A 23,413-nucleotide genomic window follows, 5' to 3' on the forward strand; every position below is an offset into this window, starting at 1 on the left:
GGCCACAGAGGCATGAAGACAAGCAGGCGAGAATTCCCAATAACCCAAACGCAGAGCTGTTTTTCTTGATGTTGTTGTTGTTTTCTATTGTTTTTTGTTGGTGTTCATGTTATGAAGGATTTTGTAGGGTTGTAAACTTCCTCTCATCAGCAGGTGTTCGTAATATCTCAGCCCGAGTCAGCAGATTTACACAGCAAATTAGACGAAAGGCTTTACTGTACTGCAGAAGCAATTAACATGCTCTTGACTTCAGGTTTTTAATATGCACAGAAATCTTTTTTATTTTATTTTAATTAATTAGTATTGGAGAGCTGCAGATTTTGAATTAATTTAAAACTGTTGTAATTATCACTTAGTTTTTCATTCAGTTTGTCATTCAAAGGTTTAGGCAGTGTTGGGCAAGCTATCTGAAAAAATGTAGTGAGCTAAGCTATTAGCAACTCTACCTAAAAATGTAGCTTACTGTAACCACACTAAAAGCTACCCTCTGGGAAATGTAGCAAGTTAAGTCAAAAGCTACTTGGCAAAAGCAGCTTAGCTACATCAACGCTATTTTTGCAATTTTCATTTTTAAATCCAAGCAACTTAAACACAAGTCAATCATATCTTAGTGATCAATAAAACTGTCAATGAAACATATGAGGCAGAATAGTCCAAATCAGTTATTTACTGTAAATAATATGCTTCAAACAGAAACAAATGATAGTGTATAACCTATCAGGTGTTATTACTTATAGTAATTATCATAGTATGCTTTAGCCTTTACTACAGTGAGCTATATATATATATATATATATATATATATATATATATATATATATATATATATATATATATATATATATATATATATATATATACACACACACACACACACACACACACACACTATGTGTATAATACATATATATATATATATATATACATATATATATATATATATATATATATATATATATATATATATATATATATATATATATATATATATATATATATATATATATATACATATACATATACATATCAATCAATCAATCAAGCCTTTATTTGTCACTACACTTTCGTATAGCGAAATTGGACCCCCCAGACCATACACAAAACATCACAAACAACTTTTCAGGGGAGACAGATCTTAGGAGGTAGCATTTAGAAACGAAGAAAGATACATTTGGACAGTTAGGCTAAAAAACACCCCCTGAGCTTGCCCTTGATTAGGACAAAGTGAGAAAAGGGAGAAAAACAGCCCTATCTTAGCATAAGCACACCGGCAAGACACAACATAGACAGAGGGGATGGGAACAGGGGTAATGGAAAACAGTCCGTTGAGTGCGGGCAGCCAACTGGTCCAGCAGCCATTTCCGGCGCAAGTCACAGCCCCACCCACGCCCCACGTGGGTAAAAGCACACGAAGGCGTTTGGATGGGGATATATATATTTTATACATATATTATACACACACACACACACACACACACACACACACACACACACACACACACACACACATATATATATAATATATTTATTTATATGTATATGTGTATATATATATATATATATATATATATATATATATATATATATTTATTTATTTATATATATATATATAAATATATATATATATATGTGTGTGTGTGTGTGTGTGTATATATATATACACACACATATATATATATATATATATATATATATATATATATATATATATATATATATATACATATATATATATATATACATATATATATATATATATATATATATATATATATATATATATATATATATATATATATAGTACAACAACAAATTAATTTGAGTACTTTACTATTGTGTAGTTCAAAAACATTAGATTAGATTAGATTCAACTTTATTGTCATTACACATGTACAAGTACAATGCAACGAAAATGCAGTTATACTACTTATACTAAATTACCGTTATATGGTTTAATTATTGTGATCTCCAAATTGCAACAGAGAAATACTGGGAAATCTCTGTAGACCGATGGCATTTCATGCCGTTCAGCCTTTAATCTTAAAATGTGAGCAAAATCACCTGTTTTGTCATTACTTTAGACATTACACTAGAGGATCATTGAAACACAAGCTCTAAAGCTCACCAGAGAGAAAACAGTTAAACAGAGCATCTGCAGCACGAGGATAAAGAACGAGCCTCCTCCATTCAGCCTCTTTACTTTACTCCATTACTATCTTGGATAAGGAAACTGTGTTGTACTCACTCCACTGAAGACATCCATCAGCCTACACATTTAGTTTGTTAAGCTCAAAGATTTGTGTCAAAACTATTTCTAAATGCAGTTCTAATTTCCAGCAAACAAATACATGAACAATAATAATGAAGTGTGGGCAGAAAACTGAGTTATATCCAAACACACATCCTGTTCTTATGTCCCATATGGTCATGCAGACGTCTCCAAAACCTGACAGGTGGACAAACCTAAACTTGTTTTATTAAAACAATTAATATAACAAAATAATACTGCTAATAAACACCATAGAATATTAGACATTATATGCTAGAGAATCTGCTGTTCTGAAATCAGCTGCAGACGTGCATGAATGATGCAAGAAAGTAGTTCCTCATACAAAAGGGTTTTTAGACTCTCTGTGTTTGATTTTCTTTTTTTTATATACAAGATTATGCCGTTGAACTGTTGTATAAATGCAATATTACACTTTTAGCAGTGCGATATGGCTGAATATTGTCACTGTATGAGCTCAGCTGTACGAAAATGTACTATTTTTAAAAAGAGGCATTTCATCCACCCTGTCCTTAATCACAACTGTCATTGGGGGATAAGCAAATCATACTAAACTGTACGAATGAGATTGTAAGAGTTGAGATATTGCATATATTTTTGATGTCTTTGACAATTCAAAACATGAGCTGAAAACAGAGACGGTTGACTCCACAACCCAGCAGGTGGGAATGCGGGAAAAGCCAGCTCCTGCTGCATTTGCATCTGAGTCTGCTGAAACTCGGCTTCATCCACCCCAACTCACACATATGGTCATTTCAATGTTTGAATGTTCTAGATTAACCAAACTGACTTTATCTATCATGTTTGATATCATTTGAAATGTCTCAGTGCGATTGGTACAATGGTCTCATTCTCTCAGAATTAGACATAATCAAAACAATAAATATAGAACTTCAGGCATCTTTTGAACCACTGTGAAGGGTGTGACTTTTCCACAGGCAGCATTAAGTGTGAATGCCTTTTGTTATGCACACACCCCTTTCCTTGAGGGAATTCTTGGATTACTTAAGGTAAGGTTTGAGAAATGCTCAGGGCGATTCTGCTTACCCAGATCAGCCCGTAACATGGAGCTTACGCTCTATGTTATGTATATTTTGAAATCAGGTATGCATCTTTTCATCTTGGATTTGTCTTTGATAATTTGATGTTTTGTATTGATCATTTATGAATTCACTGATTGAATTGGCATAATACACTTACCTGACTAATAAATTGTTATGTTTTGAATCATTCAAACCTCGTGTTATTATCACTGGTAAATGTTGTTGTCCATAGCACTACAAGCCACTGTACAGGTTAGTAACGGACTAAAACATGTTAGACGGAGCAGCGTGGCACGCTATACAATGTTGTTAGAGATCCGACTAACAAATTGGCATTAATTCAAGTATACTTAGACTGTAAAAGGCCAACTATGGGTTTTCTATTTAGAACAACAAAATATTGTTGAAACTAATCCAAATGTGGGTATTTAGGCCTTCATCTACAAACTTATAATCCTGTGCGATTATTATTAAAATACTTTGTCTTGATTAAGTAGATAACAGATCTATGGGGACCACATAAAAATCTAAAAATTGAGTAAAGTAGGGTTCTGCCTTTTTAGGAGAGTGGTTAATCGCCTCTGTTTAATGACCAAGACTGACAAGCTTGTATTAAGAGACTGTATACCCGGCCGGTGCAAGACTCGGGATGCTATAGGAATCTGAATAAATGAGAATAAGGTATAATAACAAATCGAAAGAATATTCAATCATAATCTAAAATAGTGTGAAAGGAAACAAAATAACTTTATCAATGTTTTATAATTGGAGTCAGATAAAACGAGGATGAATATATTAATATTCTAAACCACCTCATACTAAAATTTGAGTCAGATATGAGTTAAGTTTAATATAGATCAACATTGTGCACTGGAAAGACCGAACATGCAGTGAACCTTCATCCACCATTGGACACCGTCATTGGACCAACTGGCTGGACCCTACAAGATCATACAAATTCCTACAATTTAGTCACTGAATCAAAAAGTTACGAATTGCCATTAGATAGCATTGGAAAAACTGTTTCTCTGGGAATAGAAAGTAAACGGTTCTCCCTGATGGGAATGTTCTCCCCTATAATGCCTACTAACCTCCATCTCTGACATCTGTCTTATTCTGCCATTCTGTGATCCTCTAAAACTTGACCCGTCACCCTGTCTGTCAAACCCAGCGGGCTGCGTTCAGATCTCAGGAGAGAACATTCACATTCAGGCAGACGAGTCCTCGCCCTTATCAGGACACAAAGCTACTTTGTCTTTCAACCTTTGCAAATGTCAAGAAGGGAGAGAAAGACGGAAGGAGGAGAAAAGAGTAAAGGTGCTGGTAGGACATTGGAGGAGACCACTATCGTGTACAGTTGGGATTCAGTTAAGTAAAGTTTGTGGCTGTGTTTTAGTCACAGACGTACAAAATCACAGTTTCATCTGATCAAGCCGATGTAGACTCACAGTCGCTCATTTCCCTTTGCTTGCTAACAACACGAAGCATCACACGCTCGTCTATGTGAGTGACAGGTTTATGGGTCGTCAAGCTGCCAAACTGCAAACGAATGAGAGTTTGGAAATTCTAGATGTGTCCATTGACACGTGCACATAGAAATACACACAAACATGTGCAGATAACCAAGCACAAACACTAAGTGTTTTTTTAAACAGGACTAAAAGAAGAATAACTTGACTATATCACATACAAACCCATATCAAACACACCTGCCTGTAATAACCAAGTGCTGTTCAGATCCTAATTAATTGGTTCAGGTGTGTTCGATCTGGGTTGAAGCTGATCTCTGTAGGAAGGTAGATCTCCAGGAACAGGGTTGAAAAGCCTTGGGGCCTCGTGTATCAATGCAGCGAGAGAAATTAACATGAGAATGTGTGTTGGACCGCGCCAACTTCATGTCTGGCGTATGTGTATTTGTAGTTTGGGTTTGTTTTATTTCCATTGGCAACTCTTAAAGAAAATGATGTTAAATTGCACACTACAAAGTGTTGCACTAACATGTGAAAAAACATTGCTATTACTTTATAACTGATTAAATGGGTTAATTGACACTATATATATATATATATATATATATATATATATATATATATATATATATATATATATATATATATATATATATATATATTTTTTTTTTTTTTTTTTTAACAATTATGTGATTTAAAACATATAAAAAGCATTTGCAAATGTATACAACCCTTAGTCTATGGCAATGCAAGTGTTGGCCTTATTAGAGTACATTCAAGGCTCCAAGGTGCGCGATGGGTGGCTTCTTTTTGAGTAATGTTTTATTTTTTGTATATACATAAGAACTAGTCAGAAATATTAAATGTAAAAGTCAATATAGAATCAAATAATAACTGTAAATCTTGCCAAAATATTAATTACAAAACAATATTAAAATGTAGTAAACATATTAAACATTGAAAGTAAAAAACAAACAAAAAAAAACACTCAATACAGGATAATAAACAAAACCAGAAATATTAATGTAAATAGTCAATACAGTATAAACAATATAGTATTACACATATATTTTTAGAAATTCAATAATGGATAATAAATTTAGTCAGAACATTTACATGAAAAAATAAAGTATAACATATTAATAACAAATATTGCCAAAAATATAAAAAAATAACCTATTTTTAAAGTCAATATAATAAATACAAAATAAGCGAAAAATACAAAATCAGTTCATATGGCAAATAACACTAAATATATTAAATAAAACAATAACACAATTAAAAACAATAAAAAAATAAGTCAAATGATAAAGTTAACACAGTTAACACAGTAATTACTGTATATACTTGACAACTTCTAACCGCAAGATAATAATGACAGAGATTCTTCATTAGTATTCTGCAAAAACGTCAGTAATACATTTGTTACAAAACTCCTTTGTATTAAAGGACACCTACTATGCCCCAATTTACAAGATGTAAAATCAGTCTCTGATGTTTTTTGAGTGAGAATGTGAAGTTTCAGTTCAAAATAACACACAAATAATATTTCATAACTCTCTGAACCTGTCCCTTGTGCCTTTTTGGTGACTGTCACTTTAAATTTAAATGAGATTGTGCTCTTTTCAAAAGAGGGCGGGGCTACAAATGCCTGTGTGTCAGCATAGTGGCAGATTCAAATAACAGAACAAACATCGTATGCTAATGAGGGAGAAATCATCAGTAGTGGGCGGGGCTTTCCCCCTCTGATGACACGTACAAAGGCAGAATGTCAATCAGATTGTTTCTGCAGACTTATATATTATTATATAATTATATATGTATATTTATTACTTATATATGTATTATAAAAAATACAATTACTACATCTGCACCACTATGAGCTGGTTATATTCATAAACTACAGCCACACAGTTGTGCTAAAACACCTTATAAAAGTGATTTTTGCACAATAGGTTCCCTTTAAAGAGGGAATGAAGACAAAAAAACTATTTTGCATAATTATTATTTAACAAAAATGCATAAAAACTGTACTTGTATTAACAAAAATAAGAACAAGGACATATAAATGACTTTAAAAATGCATTTTAGAGACTTTGCATATGCAAAAAAAAACAGTAGTGCATTCCAGTACATTAGTGTAATGTACATGTTGTGTGTGTGTGTGTGTGTGTGTGTGCAAACAGCTTGATGTCAGACAGTGTTTTTAATGCGAGTGTGTGAAAGTATGTGTGCACGCAGCAGATGTATGAGGCAGTCTTTCTGTGTTCTTCAGGAAGGGTATCGCAACCTTAGGGAAATCTGATCCAGCTATACACACACTTCTACCAGCCGGCGCTCAACTAATGCTCTTTCTGCCTTTTAATCTTTAATGGTGTGTTGTAAAAGCCAAGATCAAATTAAGCCTTTAGGACCCGGCCATTGAGAGCTGGTAATGATATCAGTAACTAAATCATCTCCAGCTGTAATAAAGTATGCCATTTGATTAGGCTCTATATTAATGCCAACAATGCACTAATGTTTACTATGTGGTGAGTGAACTGGCAATGCTACTGTAGAGCAGAGGTCTGCAAGCTTTTGATTTTTGCACCCTTTTCAATGTAATATTAGGCAGGCACCAAATTAATGCTCATTCTTTTACGCGATCATGCTTTTGGCCAACACATACAGTAGATTTCACAGTTGTTGTGGTGGTGCTACATGCTTTTGAATGCTTTTATTTCTCAGATTTGCAAACCTTGTGTGAAAATGTCTTTACTGTGATATGCTCACTCTGCATTAGTCTCAGGCGAAAACACAGTTTGACCTGTTTGTTTGACTGCATATTTGTTTAATAAGCTGCGATGTCATGTAAGTGTGTATATATACCGTTGAAATCAGAATTATTAGACCCTCTTTGAATTTTTTTTTTCTTTTTTAAATATTTCCCAAATGATGTTTAACAGAGGAAGGAAATTTTCACAGTATGTCTGATAATATTTTTTCTTCTGGAGAAAGTCTTATTTGATTTATTTAGGCTAGAATAAACGCAGTTATACATTTTTTAAAAATCATTTTAAGGTGAAAATCATTATCCCCTTTAAGCTGTATATTTTTTCGATAGTCCACAGAACAATCGTAATACAATAACTTGCCTAATTACACTAATCTGCCTAGTTAACCTAATTAACCTAGTTAAGCCTTTAAATGTATTTTAAGCTGTGTAGAAGTGTCTTGAAAAATATCTAGTCAAATATTATTTACTGTCATTACGGCAAAGATAAAATAAATCAATTATTAGAAATGAGTTATTAAAACTATTATGATTAGAAATGTGTTTAGAAGAAATCGGCTCTCCATTAAACAGAAATTGGGGACAAAAAATAAACAGGGGCTAATAATTAAGGGGGGCTAATAATTCTGACTTCAACTGTATATGTAACACTTTATTGTGATAGTCCATTTGAGTATTAGTAGACTGTCTGCTTAATATCTGTTGATACTGCTGCTTAACAGACATTTGACTGCCTATGAGAAACTTTGCAAGTACATGTCAACTTACACTAACCTTAACCCCAATCTAACAGCATACCTATCAACCCTCCCGTTTTTCCAGAGATTCTCCCGTATTTTACAATTCTATCCCGCTATGATCCCATAAAGTTATATTCCCGTAATTGTCCCGTATTTTCAATCTTTTTCTGAAGGGTGGCAAATAAACATTAAAAAGTCGAGCCTCCCCATACGCAACCCATACCACTGAACCACAAGGGGTCACCCCTTGCTCTTGAATGTAAGTCTGTTCTGTGCTTTCGTTTTGTTTAGGCATGAAAACACATTGAAATAAACATAAAAACGGAGCGATTCCCTTCCTTTTCATTATAAGTGTCTTCCTCCGGTACGAATGCAATCCTTAAAACAGTCATATAGAGGTGCATGACTCAGCTGACGCGCTCCATAGTGATAAACAGACGCTGTTTCCCACACGGATTCGTACTCGGGATTTAAAGAGGAGCAAAAGTCTGGGTTTTAGGTGCGCGTTTAAACAGACCAATAAACATAACTAATAAGATTAATATCTAAAGATGTTGATCTTGGTGCGTTTTTCTTTTTTTTTTTTTCAAACACAAGTAATTTCGTCCTAATTAAGCATAAACAGTTAGAAAAGCAGTCGAATGCTTTTATTATAACGTTAGATGTGTGCATTTTTAAAGTGACACCTATTATTTAATGTTATCAAATGGAAACGGAAAAGAAAACGGCTAATGCGATTTGATTCTATTTCATTATAATAGCGACTAATTTTAATAAGCTGAACTGTTTGCTAATTTATTTGCTGCTGATGTATACTATTTATTTTTTCTTTTGTAAATAATAATAATAATAATAAAAATGATGAAACATATTACTGACCATTTAATTGTTTATTTACAGTAAAACAACTCCAAATGAGCATATTTAGTCATTTGTTTGTTTGTTTTTTTTAAAGGTAGTCGGGGGAATCCCTTATTATGGTGGGCATATCCCTTATTTTCACATACCAATGTTGACCCGTATGCCTAACAGTCTACTTATAATCTAATGAGATTTAGTCAGCATGTGGACGCAATGTACCTTAAATTAAAAAAACGGACCATCAAAATTAAAGTGTGACCATATAAAAAAATATCTAAATATACACTGTATATATAAATAGTAACTTACAATATGGGCAATGGAGTTGAGGATCTTTATGCGTTGTCTTTATTAACAAGAGTAGTCAGGTAGGCAATGGTTACAAGCAGGAGCAAACAGTAAAATAAGGGACAATCCAAATGAGAAGTCGGGTCACAGGCGAAGAGAATGGTCGGGCGGCTAAACAATACACAAGGCAGGGGTCAGAAAACACGGCAAGGAAAAACAAGATACAGAAACGCTTTGTAAAGTTACACCAACAAGACACAGCAAAGTGTGTGTGTGTGTGTGTGTGTGTGTGTGTGTGTGTGAGGTAAATATAAAGTCCAGGTAATCAGTCCATGATAAGTTACCAGCTGTTTGTGTGTAATCAGGGGGAATAAGGAACTGGTGTGTGTGAGGTGCATGATGGTATTTGCGGTCCAGTTCAGTGACAGATGTGTAGTTCTCCAGCAATCTGCAAGAACTAGATCGCTGGTGATTGCAAAATATATATACAGTTGAAGTCAGATGTATTAACCCCCCTGAATTATTTGCCCTCCTGTTTATTTTTTCCCCCAATTTTTGTTTAACGGAGAGAAGATTTCCATATAATAGTTTTACAAACATATTTCTAATAACTGATTTTATGTTTGCCATGATGACAGCACATAATATTTGACTAGATCTTTTTCAAAACACTTCTATAAAGCTTAATGTGACATTAAAAGGCTTAACTAGGTTAATTAGGTTAACTAGGCAGGTTAGGGTAATTAGGCAAGTTATTGTATAACGATGGTTTGTTCTGTAGACTATCGGAAAAAAAGCTTAATGGTGCAAATAATATTGACCTTAAAATGTTTTTTTTTAATCTAAATTGCTTTTATTCTGGCTGAAATAAAACAAATAAGTAAAAGCTAAATACATTTGTTTTTTTCTAAAATACATATTTATGAAATTCGTAATGTCATAGTTTATAATATCATATTATAGTATTATAATTATATGAATTATTTATAAAGTAATTTTCACATCCTGATTTTTGGGTTTCGACCCAGATGCTTCTATTCAGCATATCACTAAAATAGGAAGAAAAAAAAAAAAAAAATATATATATATATAATCAATATCTAAACCCAACTACTACAATAATAACTAATAATAAGCAGTAAATTAGAAGTTAATTAAGACAAAAAGTCATACGGTTCATTAAAGGGCACATAGTTTACCGCTTTTTTATGATTTAATATTAACATTATGGTTCTTCTGAGTGAGCCAGTTTAGGTTCAGTTCAACACACAGTTGAGATGTTTTTATCATAATGTGTTCAAAAGTGTGATGTTGGGGGCGTTTACACAGTTTGCTGTTTTAGGGGCGTGTTGCTTTACAGTTTCATCTTCCCGCCCACTGTAACAAGGGGGCAGAGTCAAGAGCTCCCACGCTCTGTGTTTGCAACAGACAGGCTGACAGACAGAGAGAGAAGCTTAGCTAAGTTAGGATGAGCATTCAGCCTGTACGACTTGGACACAGACCAAGCAGAGAGTACAAAATCATTTGTGTCTTTGTATAGTCTCGGTGTACAAGTGCCGAGCCTGTACACCAAGACTAATAACCACACACACTGAATTAACTTTGACTGAGGCACCGAATGCACTGCGACAAGGCACACCAGACACTTATTGACGCGGCAGACACATGAAGTGTCCTTAATCGTTGCGCCACGCATTTCAGAACTCCAAACACAAGCCTCCACCAGGGCAAACACAACGGCGCCGCGGCCGCCAAGCCGCTAACCCGAAGCTCCGCCGCATGCACCCCGACAGAAACCCACGCCCAGAACTCCGAAATGCACGGTGCCGCACCAAGCAAAATGTACAAGAAATAATTACGGTTACAGCGATAATGTGGAGAATATTGATCTTGTGTTGAGCCCAATGAGCCTTTCATCAAAAAATAAAGCAAGGGTGTTCCTTTAGTGATGTCGATTTGACTCACACGCTGAAAATGGCAGACGTGCAACAAGAAACTGAGGATATCATCGTGACGCGAGGCTGTCAATCAATATTGGTGGGCGGGGGGACCACACTCCCACCGTTTTTTTGTTGGTATATTGAAAAAAAATGACTGTGTGTTTATTCATTCATTTTCTTGTCAGCTTAGTCCCTTTATTAATCCGGGGTCGCCACAGCGGAATGAACCGCCAACTTATCCAACAAGATTTTACGCAGCGGATGCCCTTCCAGCCGCAACCCATCTCTGGGAAACATCCACACACACATTCACACCCACACTCATACACTATGGACAATTTAACCTACCCAATTCACCTGTACCGCATGTCTTTGGACTGTGGGGGAAACCGGAGCACCCGGGAGAACATGCAAACTCCACACAGAAACGCCAACTGAGCTGAGGTTCGAACCCGCAACCCAGCGACCTTCTTGCTGTGAGGCGACAGCACTACCCACTGCGCCACTGCCTCGCCCTGTGTGTGTTTATATCACCCCAATATGACGGTCTATACACTATACTTACACACATGTCTGTCCAAACAGCTTGAAAAGTAGATTTTTCACGATAGGTGCCCTTTTAATGCAGGAATTGTACCTTAAAATCAAGTGTGACCAAATAAATCTATAATATTCTACTGGATCTATTGGATCTCTTTAGGTGACATTTAAACATGCTCATTTCTTAGACCGTCACATCCACGTCTACAGATCTAGAGGCATTGAGGTTTTATAGGCAAACGTCATGTCATAAATGACAGAAAATCCTCTTGATGTCAGGAAAATAGCTTTCAAATGTGGAATATCTTTTTTTTTTAATCTTCCATAATGTTCTCAAAGTCAGACGTGTACAAGCAACAGCAAAGCACCATGGGAGAAATGCTCCGCTGGGCTAAATCAAGCCGTATAGCAATTCACACATTAAACTCTGCATATCTCCACAAGGGAACGATTTCATAAGAGTGCCATAAGAGAGCTGCTTATGAAATGCAAGGAAGAAGGGAGAAAAAAGACAGTTTTCAGCCTTTTTTGTCACTGCCAGATCTTCAAGATAAACAGAGAAATCCACCCACTCACGGAGGGATGGGAGGGGTCTTTCTCCACCTCCTCCATCTCTGTACCAGACGCCTGCTCTCAAACAGGTCAGCTTGACATCTCAGTGGCTGGATATACTGGCTGCTGAATGCTGGGACACTGAGTTCAGGACTGGTTGTTTAAACACATACACACACACACATACACACACACACACACACACACACACGGACCAACGATGTATTTTACGATGTCCTCCGTTGCTTTAAATATAAATTATTATTATTATAATGAATACATTTTTAAGAAATTTAATATTTGGCAGGCGGCATAGCTCAGTGGTATGTCACCTCACAGAAAAAAGGTTCCTGGGATGAGTCCAGGCTGGGCCAGTTTCTGTGTGGAGTTTGCATGTTCTCTTTGCATGGTTTCCTCCCGGTGCTTCAGTTCCCCCCACAGTCCAAATATATATGTCAATTGGATGAACTAAATTGGCCGTATTGTGTGAGAGTGTGTTTGAATAAGTGTGTATGGGTGTTTCCCAGCACTGGGTTGTGGCTGGAAGGGCATAAAACATGCTGGAATAGTTGGTGATTCATGTTGTTGTGGTGACCTCTGGGATAGAGACTAAGGTGAATTAATGAAAGTGTACAGATTTAGCTGCAGTTCGAGCAATGATATTACATAGCATCTGGAACTTTTGGGAGATGCTAATGGTCTAATTCAATTCAATGATCTATGCTAAGCTATGCTAATAGTGTTCCCCACAATATTCCCAAAATTTTTCTGCTTCCCATGTCTGCAGTTGATCCAGTGATATTGCACATTTATTCATTCATTTTCGGCTTAGTCCCTTTATTAATCCAGGGTCGCCACAGTGGAATGAACTGCCAACTTGTCCAGCACATGTTTTATGCAGCGCAAGCCCTTCCAGCTGCAACCCATCTCTGGGAAACAATCATACACACTCATTCACACTCTTACACTATGGACAATTTAGCCTACCCAATGCACTTGTACCGCATGTCTTTGGACTGTGGGGGAAACCCACGCGAACGCAGGAAGAACATGCAAACACCACACAGAAACGCCAACTGACCCAGCCGAGGCTCGAACCAGCGACCTTCTTGCAGTGAGTCGACAGCACTACCTACTGCGCCACTGCGTCGCCTTGATATTACACAGCACCTGAAAATTTAGAGAAATGCTAATGGTCTAATCCAATTCAATGGTTTTTGCTAAGCTAAGCTAAAGTGCTCCCCATAATAAGAAATTTTGTTGCCGTCCCATGGCTGCAGTTAGTACAGTGATATTATATAGCACCTAAAAAATTTGAGTGACGCTAATGGTCTAACCCAATTCAATGATCCATGCTAAGCTAAGGTAAAAGTGCTTCCCATAATAATCAAGAAAATTTAGCTGCCATACCATAGCTGCAGTATGTGCAGTGACATTACATAGCGCCTAAAAATGTTGATAGATGCTAACAGTTTAACCCGATTCAATGACCTATGCTAAGCTAAACTAAAAGTGCTATGTATAATAATCAAGAAATTTTGCTGCAGTTGATGCAGTGATATTACACAGCACCTAACAAAATTTTGAGATGCTAATGATCTAACCAGATTCATTGATCTATGCTAAGCTAAAAGTGCTTCCCATAATAATCAAGACAATTGTGTTGCCATATCATAGCTGCAGTATGTGTGGTGACATAGCACCTGAAAAATTTGAGAGATGCTAATGGTCTAATCCGATTCAATGATTCAATGATCTATGCTAAGCTAAGCTAAAAGTGCTCCCAATAAAATCAAGGAATTTTGCTGCCATCCCATGTCTGCAGTTGATCCAGTGATATTACACAGCACCTTAAAAATCTGAGATATGCTGATGGTCTAATCCAAATCAATGATTTATGCTAACCTAAGCTAAAAGTACTACCCATAATAAGAAATTGTGCTGCCGTCCCATGGCTGCATTGTGTCAAGTGATATTACACAGCACGTGAAAACATTTTTAAGAGTTGCTAATGGTCTAATCTGATTCACTGATCTATGCTATGCTAAGCTAAGCTAAAAGTGCTCCTGCCTGATGTGAAAATCATCTGAATGAATTCAAAATGGTAAAACTCAACAGCTTAACACTAAGAGAGTTGTAAAATGAGACTATATCCACGAGAAAGTGGAGCGTTCCTTTAAATGGAAAGAGTCCGTGTTTGTGGATGTGGGCCACAGAGGTCAGTGGACGAGCCCAACAACACTGACAGATGAGCAGCGGGTACAGACAAAGACACGATGACCTCTAAATGTGTTGAGTCTCGCTCTCTAAAACACAACAGGAGAAAAATGGACACTCACAAACTTATTCTGGCCCTCAGCAATCATGGCCAAGTCACCTTCATTTAAATAGTGCTTTATAAAGTGCGGTGCTGAACGTGGAATTATATATACTTATGATCTAACAAAGTCTAACAAAGGCCAAAATGGTTTAATTTGCTTGAGTTAGGCATTTTGAGTTGAGATTTATGCACAACTCAATTTATACAAGATAACATAATCAAACACACTTGATTCATCACACCTGTATCACACACAGTTTAATTTCTTTAGCCACGCCCAGGACTGATCACTGCCACACCTGTGCACAATCAAGAAATCACTAACATATGTCATGCCTAACAAAGTGAAGTAGACCAAAAGATCCTCAAAAGCGTGTCATTATGCTGAGATCCAAATGAATTTAAAAAAACTAATGAGAAGGAAAATAATTGGGTTTTTTTGGGTTACCTTTAAGGATTATAATACAAATTACTGGTTTAATTCATCCACTATTGCATTAATTTTCTATTTGAATCTGAAAACGCTATATATTAGTAATATTTAAAATATTATCATGTCGGGGACGCTACTGAGCAGGCAATGGAGTAGGGTGCAAGCTGGATATGCTCTGGAAAACTTTATATAATACATATATTTAAGGTGCTTTTATCGAAAATATTAGATGCCATACCAATGACTTTATTACTCTACATAAAACGTCTGGTTTGTTCAAAAATCCAAACAACGAGTAAAACATAAGTACACGGGGAAAACCATTGCTAACAAAGAGGAAATAACCTCGCTCTTTAAAACAGAACTGAAAAATTTACAGTCAAACGAATTTGGGATATTCAAAGCAGAAATAAAAGCAGTTAAATCCGAGATAGCAAGAAACTTTTATTATTTAAAAGTTTCCTTTAAAACATTTGAGAGTTTATTTTTTTTTTTTTGAACACTAAGGAAAATTTTAATCCAACCCAGGCTCATTCTGATTATGTACCCTTATATACATTTCTGGAAAGTGCCATATACGTCCCTGGAAGTACGTTTTTATGCATTTTTTGTTTTCGTGAATCCATTTGAGGCCGCTGTGTACACTTTCTGAAATCTGAAATTTCTCTCACAAGTGCCATTCACGCTTGCTGTTTTCACATTAATCCACCAGAGGCCACTGTCGACTGACTGACTGACAACTGATCCTCCCACCCACCCTCTTGCTTCCCTAAATCCAACCAATAGTGTTTTCAAAAGCACAGATTGACCCGCCCAACAACTTCCCTAAGTCCCACCGATAGTGTTTTCAAAAGCACTGAATGACCCACCTACCCACTTCCCTAAGCCTAACCGATAGTGTTTTCAAAAGCACCGATTGACCCACCTACCCACTTCCCAAAGCCCAACCAATAGTGTTTTTTAAAAGCACAGATTGATCAGCCTACCCTCCTACCTAAGTCCAACGGATAGTGTTTTCAAAAGCACCGATTGACCCACCCACCCACTTCCCAAAGCCCAATCGATAGTGTTTTCAAAAGCACAGATTGACCGGCCTACCCTCCTCTCTAAGTCCAACCGATAGTGTTTTCAAAAGCACCGAATGACCCACCCACCCACTTCCCTAAGTCCAACCGATGGTGTTTTCAAAAGCACCGATTGACCCACCCACCCACTCCCCTAAGTCCAACCGATAGTGTTTTCAAAAAGCACAGATTGACCGGCCTACCCTCCTCTCTAAGTCCAACCGATAGTGTTTTCAAAAGCACCGATTGACCCACCCACCCACTTCCCTAAGCTCAACCGATGGGGTTTTCAAAAGCACCAATTGACCAACCCACCCACTCCCCTAAGTCCAACCAATAGTGTTTTCAAAAGCACCGATTGACCCACCCACCCACTCCCCTAAGTCCAACCGAAAGTGCTTTCAAAAGCGCCGATTGACCCACCCACCCACTTCCCTAAGCCCAATCGATAGTGTTTTCAAAAGCACAGATTGACCTGCCTACCCTCCTCTCTAAGTCCAACCAATAGTGTTTTCAAAAGCACCGAATGACCCACCCACTTCCCTAAGCCCAATCGATAGTGTTTTCAAAAGCACAGATTGACCTGCCTACCCTTGTCCCTAAGCCCAACTGATAGTGTTTTTTCAAAAGCAATTCAGAAAAAGAAAACCCCTCGTGGCCACCTGATTTTTACCACTTTTTCAGATTTCTCACCCTGTTATTTACTTGTTTGTTTTATTTTTTGGCTTTTGCTTATGTTTTACCTGCTTTCTGGAACCGTTCCTTGCCAGATTTGAACCCCGTCATCAACGGCCAACTCCTCTCTGCATCTCAAATCCTCTAACGTACACATCTAGCCACAGGACAAACTGGTAACAGTAAAAAAAACTGTCCATATGGAGGTAAGAGGTCAGCTGGTAAGCGCAAAAAAGAAAGTAGTCATACTGCTCCCGTAGTGTTAATTTGAAAAAATAAAATGCAACCATACGATCCTCTGGATACATAATTCGCGATCTCTAGAAATGTATATAGTGCTACCTTTTCAGAATGAGACTATGTTGTATTCAGGGCTTAACATAACATTTTTGATCACCAGCCACTGTGGCTAGTAGTTTTCCAACATTACTAGCCACTCGCCATTTTGACTAGGCACAATTTTATTGTTGGGAAAATATATTTCATACACGTAAATATGACTTTGACATGCTAAAATTACTTGATTTAGAGTTTGCGTTATCTCTACATGCTTCCTCATTCATTTCACTTTTTGTGTGTCGTGTATGAGCTTGCTCTATAATCATGAGCAAATAGGTCATGGTTTCATATATTACAATTAGTTTTCATAATTTTCAGAGCCCAAAATGAAGGATTCACCTAATTAATCTCTGACCACACCATAAATAAACAGTTAATTATTTCTTAGCCACAAATGTGCTTAAATGTACAGAATACTAAACTTTTTATTTAACAAAACATATGCACAGTCATTTGTCCTGGCTTAACTACACATTAAATTTAACTAGTTAACTACACATAAATGTGGAGTTATTCTCCCATTAAAGCAATGTTATTGTAAAAAAAAAAAAAGATAATTAAACCATATTAATGCAAAAGAAAGCAGGTAAAAAACATACTGTGTGATAAAAAAAGAATGATCACACAGGCATGGTTAATGATAGAGCCATAAATTATCTTTTCAAAGAATGATTAAACCGAAAGCAACTGGCGCTGCTTACAATAAGTCAACTCTGGAACTCTTGAAAGCAAGACTGTAGGTGCATGTTCCTCCCTTCTTGTTCAGTCTATTTGAAAGAGAATCGATCGCATCAGTTGTGTTTCTAGACACAGTTGCTTCACAAAAGGAAATAGGAGCACGCACGCGTTATAAACAGTCGCGCGCATCACCTCAGCTGTTAGCGAGCGAGATTATCCTCTCATTTGGTATTCACCTGCTTTGCTAGCGCGAAGTTGCGAACGCAATTATTATTGTCAGCCATGTTACTTCTCGATCGCCTGTGCATGCATATTGGACCATCCTTATAGTCGAACCCTGCTTTTAAGAATTATTATCTGAGAAATTTATTATCAACCAACCAAAGTGATAGCCCTGGTTGTATTTATCATTCTGTATGATAACTGGTAGCCATTGAACTCTAGAGAAGGTTAAAAAAAAAACACTATGGAAGTCAATGGCTTCCAGCTTTCCAGCTTTCTTCAAAATATCTTCTGCTGTGAACAAAATCAAAAGATACTCAAACAGGCTTGCGACAAGTGTGGGGTGAGTAAATGACAGAATTTTCTGTTTTAAAACTATACGCTCTAACATCCTCATATCAAAAAGACTTTCAATTAGCTTGCAAGACCTCTAATGATTAATACACTTTTGAGTTACAAAATCCTAATTTCAACTGCAGCCTGAGAGAAATGCTTTTCCAACAACCCTTTTACTCGAATCCTCAAGGTTTCATGATAGCAGTGTTAAAAGTGTGAATTCTAGCCCATTGTAGGTGGAATCTGTGCGTCTGTAGTCCCTGACCTTTATCTCTAGGGAAATAAAAACATTTCTCAGAGCTTTCTGCATTGGAGGAAATACACGCCATTAGAGGAAGCAGGATCAATGTCAGGTGAGAAATGGCACCAGTCATCGGGTTATGCTGATAGGAGATGTGTTACAGCACATTGAATTCAAACAACGCTATGTACATCAAGCTGAAGAAATGTAAAAAATGTTTGTCTTATATAGAGCGGGAAAAATAAGTATAGAACAGGTCACAATTTTTCTTATAAAACATATTTCTAAAGGTGCTGTTGAATTGAAATTTTCACCGGATGTTGATGAGAACCAAAGGAAGTTACACATGTAGTTATGTGCAATAAAATGAAATGACACAGGAAAAAAAGTATTGAACACGTGAAGAAAGGAAGATGTATAAAGGAAGTGAAAGCTGAAGTCAAACTTTCTTTAAGTATAAGCAAGCATGGGGCGGTCTATTATTACTTAAAGGAAATTAGCTTATCTGCTAAGAATCAGAAGTGGCAAGGATGAGTACTTGGGCAGATCCAACTGGCTAGCATACTGAATTTAAGCGACTTCGGGTAAACAATGAACCATTAATTGAAAATAAGGATTTATTAGGTTAATCAATCTAAGTTAGACCTAATCATGACCTATAAGGTGATCAGCTTGAATTAGATTAATCTAAATTAAAATTATTATGAATTGGAGTCAGATAAGAATAAGGGTCAGAATTGGATTCATAAAACAAAAGTTTAATAATAATTTTTAGTGATCTGTTTAAAGCTGCGCGAGAAAAGACTGACAAGCAGAATACCTTCGCCCACATCCGTGGAAACCACCATTCAACATCCGAACTATTGGTTGGGGCTTACAAACTGGTGACCCCGACGTGATCTCCCGGTGAGGCGAGTGACGTTTCTTCGGCGAGACAATTCAGCTCCCACAACAAGAGCACGAGGTTTGATCTTCTCCCTCTCTGTCTTCAGATGATCTGGTAAGTTTATTTCTGTTTATCTCAGAAAGTCTAGAGAGAAATCTAAGACGCACCCCATATAGACACATAAATAGAACGGGTCGACATACAGCTGAAATCTCTCAGTAGTTCTTTAGACACCCTCTGCCCTTTGTCATTGTAAATGATTATCAGCTGCTTCAATCCAACATCTACATGAGCAGATGATGAAGATGAAACCAGGGTGGATATTTCAGCAAGACTATGATCCAAAACACAGCTAAGGAAACTCTCAAATGCTTTCAGAGAAAGATAATCAAGCTGTAGAATGGCCCAGCCAATCACCTGACTTAAATCCAATAGTAAATACAAATTAAAGTTCTGATTTGATAGACGAGACTCACAGAACCATCAAGATTACTACACTCTGTTGAAGGCAGCTGGATTATTCCAAAAGGCGCAGTACTTTTTGTGGTTGTGTCTGTTTTAGTTCGGATCATATTCTCACCACAAACTAAACGCTCCAGGGTTCGTTTGAAAGCGAACCGAGACCACCTCTTCAAGGAGGTCTTGGTACGCTTTTTTGGTCTGCTTTCGGTGCGCACTCGAGTACGATTGCTGCATTTACACCTGCCCCAACAAACTGCACCAAGAGGGAAAAGGGACTCGATTCAACCGAATTAAATAAGGCAGGTGTGAAAGCACATGGAATTGTCAGCATTGTTGATGTTGTTATTTAGACCAATTGTCATTTTGGGTGCTTTCACACATGCCTTATTTAGTTCGGTTGATCCCTAGAGCAGTTCGTTTGTGGTGAGAATATGATCCAGAATAAAACATACCTAACAGCAAAAAGTACTGTGCCTTTTGGACCAGTCCAGCTGCTGTAGGCCGACGCGCTGTGCATTATGGGATGTGGAGGAAAAATATTTGTTGACAGCGCCAGGCCCAGATTGGCTAATCGGGAGGACCGGGAGAATTCCCGGTGGGCCGGTCCGTTTTTTGGCCGCGAGGGCCGGTGTCCCTAGCTCCAGAATCTGTCGCTCTCAGCAGTCACACTTTTTAAAAAATAATTTATTTATTTACTTGACCACAGCCTTCTTATTCATTATTTTACAGCAGCTCTGCTCTTTTTAGCTATTTTCTCGTAGCCTCGTGAGCAAGATGCAGCCTGCAGGTTGATGATATACCTAGAAAAGTCACCTTTCAATGTACAGCTGTTGTGGTACAGTGGTTAGCACGTTAGGTTATGACGCCGTCAACCTGGTTTCGGTCCTCGTCAGAGTAACATTTTTTTTCATTTTTATTGTTAAGACATAAAATACTGTAAGGGTTGTTGAACATTTGAAGTTCTAAAACAGCTGTTTTCTCAAAAAAAAAGACGTGATAGTGTAATTAGAAACTGAATTGGAAATGACCTTATTTTAATATAGTCAGTGGTGAACTGAGGTGGGCCGGTCTAAGGCTTGAAACTCCAGGGCTGAAAAAGAGTCCCACTCCAGCCCTGGACAGCGCTTTACCAAGAAAGAGTGAGAAAGAGAGAGGGAAAAACATTCCCTGATGGATCATTGGTAATATTTCTATAATATGACCATGTCGCAGTTTAGCTAAATTAATTCACGCCTCCTCCTAAAGTGACATGCATTAAAACACTGTTTTCCAGCCGCGGTCGCGCTTCATTCTCGAATTGTATAGTTTGTCTAAAGCAGCAAAACAATCAGTCAGCGCAGTCGTCCCTCCAGAGTAAAAAGCAACAGGTTGTGTCTGCCTGCTTGTTTACGTGCGGGAGTTCAATGGCATTTTCCCGCACGTGAATTCTGACCAATCGATAAGCAGTTTAGGAACTATGTTCAACAACATCTGGCCAATAAGAGAGGAGGATTTTGTCAGATGAATGCATTTTGGCCCTTTTCAGCTAGCTCGGACCAAAGCCAGCTGTGTGGTGTAAAAACGTCCCAAAGACGGCAAATAAATGCAACAATTTACAATTAATTGCCCTTGGTCCAGACCAAATGAAGCGAATTACAGATGTGAAAGCATCCTTAACTTACAACATTTTATTAGACATTTTCATATATTATCAGCATTTTGCAGAACAAAGTAAAAATGATGCTTTACTCAAACACAAATCAAGAGAAACTGTGAATTTCCACATGGTCTCTTAATGCATGCACGCACACACATACATCATTACATAATCGCTCAATAACAACAGATACAAACTGATACAATATGATATGATTATATAGTCCTTTGGTTTGATTTTGAGATGAGATTATTCCTGTAAGATTCCACATACAGACATCTCAACAGCAAAAAGACTATAGAAACGGTCTTGAGGAGACGGCTGGAGAAAAACAAAAGGTGTAAGATAATATGTATGCAAATCAGCATGGATAGAAGTTCCTCAGGGGAGTGTGGATATATATATATATATATATATCAGTTATGATTTATGTAAATTCATCAGGCAGTTATATACTTTAATTGCGAAAACCTACTGAAAAATGACGGGTTATTTTCAAATAGGGATATGCATTTGTTTGGATAAACTCAAGTTCTGCAATTCACACAGATTACTGTGGCATAAATTAGAGATAAATCCATCAAAAGCAAGGATTATGACGTATAAATGTGCAGCAATCCACTACTAGACAAGTTTATTAATAAAAAAAATGGTGGAAAAAATGAGTGCATGATTTACCTGTTGGTTGGATATTATGAAATATAATTTTAAAGGTGTAGTATGTAAGTTTGACTCCTAGTGGTTGAACTAGGTATTGCATTCCTGGATCAAAACACATGCAAGCGCAGGTTGTCAGACTGAGGACCAACAGGAGCGAGTGTGATGATCGAGCCAAATGCTGATTTGAGTCATGTTTTAAATAAAGCAATGGCATGCAATAGAATGAATATTTTCCATAACAAAAGGAGTTTTTGTTTTAACCAACACCTGAAATTTATATTTTAAAAGTGGTTTCTATTTCTTGCTGCTGAACAGCAGGATAAACTGACAATGATCTCCTCAGGTGCACCTCATGTGCTTTATTCAGTGTTAAATGCTAATAATGTGAGTCTGAATGCCATTTCACATGACATTTATTGCCATACTACTGAAAGCAGCAGCAGATAGTTCACCTCAGATCTTAAAAATAAAATTAATCGTTGGAAATTTAACTTTAGAGCTGTGACTCACTGCAAACATATCATTGATTCAGCATCTACATTTAATGATGTTCAAGAGGTTTAAAATGTATTAATTAGATTAGAAACCTTACCATTGTGTTGGAGTGCAGTGAGTGCGCTATTCTGTGCTTCAGAATGGCTGTATCTAAATTTCTGTCGTGTTTTTTCTAGTGGAAACAGCCCAACTGCTTATTACTGCAAATCTCATCACGTAGTGTGTTGTTAGGACACGGTGTTACAATGAAACCCGCTCACCTAATGTTTACATTCGCATTGATATTATTTGCTAATGTAGCCTAATGAGGAACTCTGAATCTGCGTCTCATTTCAGAGTCTGCTACTGTCCACCGGAGGTCGGATTTCGGTCACGGATGCATTCTTTAAGAGCCTTTCTGACTGAATGAATGAAATACAGTTTTGCACCGAGGCTACCTGGGGTGTTGAAATATAATTGGTTAAACTGGCATT

General features: G+C 37.0%; 1 protein-coding gene and 1 long non-coding RNA gene across 5 annotated transcripts in view; one reads left to right on the top strand and one right to left on the bottom strand.

The window, feature by feature from the left end:
- LOC147840923 (uncharacterized) overlaps positions 1-23,413 on the top strand; it is an 834,865-nt gene that overhangs the window by 529,235 nt on the left and 282,217 nt on the right. The gene's annotated exons all lie outside the window — the stretch shown is intronic.
- LOC101884594 (A disintegrin and metalloproteinase with thrombospondin motifs 2) overlaps positions 1-23,413 on the bottom strand; it is a 487,080-nt gene that overhangs the window by 110,153 nt on the left and 353,514 nt on the right. The gene's annotated exons all lie outside the window — the stretch shown is intronic.

Source organism: Danio rerio, chromosome 14, assembly GCF_052040795.2.
Source record: "Danio rerio strain M-AB ecotype USA chromosome 14, GRCz13ab, whole genome shotgun sequence".
In the NCBI taxonomy this organism is placed as follows: Eukaryota; Metazoa; Chordata; class Actinopteri; order Cypriniformes; family Danionidae; genus Danio; species Danio rerio.